The sequence below is a fragment of the Temnothorax nylanderi genome, unplaced genomic scaffold (assembly GCF_030848795.1).
Source record: "Temnothorax nylanderi isolate EJ_2023f unplaced genomic scaffold, tnyl_v1.0 TNYL_tig0850_pilon, whole genome shotgun sequence".
Taxonomy (NCBI): Eukaryota; Metazoa; Arthropoda; class Insecta; order Hymenoptera; family Formicidae; genus Temnothorax; species Temnothorax nylanderi.
In genome coordinates this window covers 44,715-48,211 of record NW_027249912.1, presented here as the reverse complement: position 1 = coordinate 48,211, position 3,497 = coordinate 44,715, and the positions used below count along the sequence as shown (strand labels likewise).

General features: G+C 34.0%; 1 long non-coding RNA gene across 1 annotated transcript; it reads left to right on the top strand.

The window, feature by feature from the left end:
- Positions 1–252: 252 nt before the first annotated feature.
- Positions 253–2,221, top strand: LOC139785631 (uncharacterized). Its single transcript, XR_011722014.1, has 5 exons — positions 253–567; positions 827–947; positions 1,258–1,620; positions 1,720–1,843; positions 2,117–2,221. It is a non-coding gene; the product is annotated as an uncharacterized lncRNA (long non-coding RNA).
- The last annotated feature ends 1,276 nt before the right edge of the window (positions 2,222–3,497 follow it).

The following is a 3,497-nucleotide window of genomic DNA, read 5'->3' as shown; positions in this document are numbered from 1 at the left end:
ACTATATCGTACGCTTCGCTCGGTTATACGGTCCGTCGCGGGTCTCTCCGCGCCGCGAGACTATATCGTACGCTTCGCTCGGTTATACGGTCCGTCGCGGGTCTCTCCGCGCCGCGAGACTATATCGTACGCTTCGCTCGGTTATACGGTCCGTCGCGGGTCTCTCCGCGCCGCGAGACTATATCGTACGGCTTCCCTCCCTCATACGCGTCGTCGCGGGTCTCTCCGCGCCGCGAGACTATATCGTCGGCTTCCCTCCCTCATACGCGTCGTCGCGGGTCTCTCCGCGCCGCGAGACTTTAATACGCTTCGCTTATACGGTTCGCCGCGTGTCTGCCGCGCCTTAGAAAGTTAGGCGTGTAAGTTATCGCGTCGCGTTGTCTGCGGAACGACACCACGCTTACAAAGTTACTTAATCGAATAGTTCATTTGAATGTTTCAGAAAATAACGACGCAGAAGATGACATCGGAGCAGCGAGGGAATCCTGCGAAGCTGACATCCCGAGCAGCCTGAGAGGAGGAGGAGGCCTAGGATAGGCATCGGGCATCGGCGTACCAACACTTCTGGTAAGTGTTACTTTTCATTTTTTTTAAAGATATTATAAAATCCCTCTTTGTGCTTATTCAGTACCTACATTAAACATTCCGTGTTTCGGAATTTAAATTAGTAAAAAAAAATATTTTGAAAAATTTGATTCAAGTTTATTCTAACGTAGAAACCTTTTTCGAAGAAGTAATTCAAAATATAATATTAATCTGAATAACGAATAAGATGTTCGATGCGCGTGACACGTATTTAATCGATTCGATTATTTTTATGTTACAGAAAATATCCGCGCGGGAAGGAGCATCATCTTCGCATCGAGGGAACACGAGTGACATCCCGAGCAGCCTGAGAGGAGGTGGAGGCCTGGAAGAGGCATCAGGCGCCGGCGGAACAACATGCGGTATATATAATTGGTTTATACATATTGTGTCTTTCGCGGAAAGTTTAACCAATCGGTTTTTCAATCGAATAGTAAAGATAGTCAGAGAGTAGAAATTAAAAAAGAGTTTAATTTTTTAAATTCTATTTTGAATTCTTGTGTTCAGTAAATAGAGTATACTTTCAAGAAATTAAACGTGTTTTTTTATTAAATTTATTTAATTAAAAGAAATATAGAATTCCGTGTTTTACCTTCGGTAATTATTTTTCGAAATAAAGACTGTCTCTTTTCTTCCCTGCTCTAATCTGGATTATATGTTTGATTGTTACAGAATCATCGTAGCGACGTTGCAGATACAGCTCCGCTGCTGCGCATCGGTGTCGGTGAGTTTTAGCGTAGGGAAGTGTGGAGAAATAAGCGTAGGTAGGGACTTAGTTAAAACGTAGGTAGGGAATAATTTTTAATTATTTTCAGTAATTACATTCCCATTAAGCGAGAAAGGTCAAGAAACATTTCGACTATATTGCAACAACGTCGTAAAATTAATGCAATATAGCCGAAATGGCTTCTTGATTTTTCTTGCTTAATGGATGAAGTCACACTGCATTGCCACAAGTTTCAATGTGGCTCGAGACTCCTATCTGACCCGGATGTGGAGGTGGATTTTGCGGCCGGAACAGCAGGAAAGAAAGTGGTGAGTGTAATTGATTTTTACGTACTATGTTACTTATGTCCAAAAATGTTCTATCTCTTCTGTCTTTACTTAATCGAATCGTTCATTTGAATATTTCAGAAAATAACGACGTAGAAGGTGACATCGGAGCAGCGAGGGAATCCTGCGCAGCTGACATCCCGAGCAGCCTGAGAGGAGGAGGAGGCCTGGGAGAGGCATCGGGCGTCAGCGGAACAACTTTGCGGTAAATATTATTTTTTATTTCGTGTAAAATTTTTCCTGTTTATTCTCGAGTTGTTTTATTTCCCCGTGATTTAGAAATAATAATTAGAAGAAAAGAAGTAATTTAATATTGTAGAAATTTATCCTTGTAAAGATCCTTTTCGTAAAATGTTTCCTTATTTAAATTAATATCTAATTGAATAATAAAAAGTTTGATCCACATAGGAATTATGTTTCAAAACATTAGGTTTTTTGAACACCATTTTAATATGAATTTTATGTTTGTATATTACAGATACAACATAGCTACGTGGCAGATGTAATTCCGCTGTTGCGCATCGCGGTCGGTGAGTAATGAATTAACATATTTTTTTAGGTAACGGGGATGTGTGGCAACCTATGAAATATATACCACGAAAAATGTATTCTACATAAATGTATACCTTAAATGTATACCATATATCTAGATAAACGTATGCAATTTGATGATAACATAAGTTTATAGCATTCCATACATCTGTTGCCTTAAAATGAATCAGTTAAAACAGATTAGGATAAGTTTAATCTTGGATGTCTTTTTATTATTATATTTATTGATTAATTTAGGATGTATACGAGAATGTACTCGTATGCATACACTGTGTATAAAGACAGAATTTTTCGGAAAATTTTGAGAATACCATGAGGACCAAATATTATTTATTAATAATTATATTAATTAATAATATTATTTGGTTAATATTTAGAATCAAATAATATAATTTTTAATTATATATATATGTACATAACATAATTTTTTTAACAAATATAAAAAATAAAGAAAGTAAAGTAGAATACAAATAAAGATTTAAAAATTAAAATCTTTTTAATTTAATGCTCTTATTTAAGTTTACTCATGATATTCATATCTCGGGATCAACAAATAGAAAGAATAAAATATTTATATTGTTTCATACATGCAATAAGAAAAATGAAAAAATATAATAAAATAAAAAATACTTAAAGTAAACAATATTGTAATCATAATATTGAAAAATATTTATTACAAATATTGTATTATAAAAGTGTAATATTGTATTATTCCTTTTCTCAACTACCTCTTTCCTATTATATCCTATTAAATATTTATCCAAGATTAAACTTTATATAAGTTAGTGCAAAGGAGCGATACATATATGTATACATATCACGTAACATTTTATATAAGTTATTGATCTCGCTTTTTTATATAAAAGACATGCTTCCAGTTATTAATTATTATTACCTTTTTTTATGCATTGACTTTAGCCTAATCTGTTATAGCTTATTTATATGTAGTGATTGATAACTGGATTTTATACCAGTTAAAGTAGTAAAGTGACGTGAGATCCGATATCTTTTTTATTATAAAATAAAAGATTTTTAAAATAATTATCTTATGTATAGAATCTATCAGTTTCATCTCGCTTAAAAATTATTTTGAAACAATATATTGTATAAAAAGTAATTTTAATAATTTGCAAAGTACAAAGTGATTATTATTATCAACAATAGAAATATTAATCGACTCTACTGGCCATTATAATTGCCAAGACAATACGACCACAATTTGGTTCGATTATCGTCAAGACGTTCTTTTAACCAATATAAGCTGCTCTAATCTTTGATACCTATATATAAGCATCTCATTTAAATAA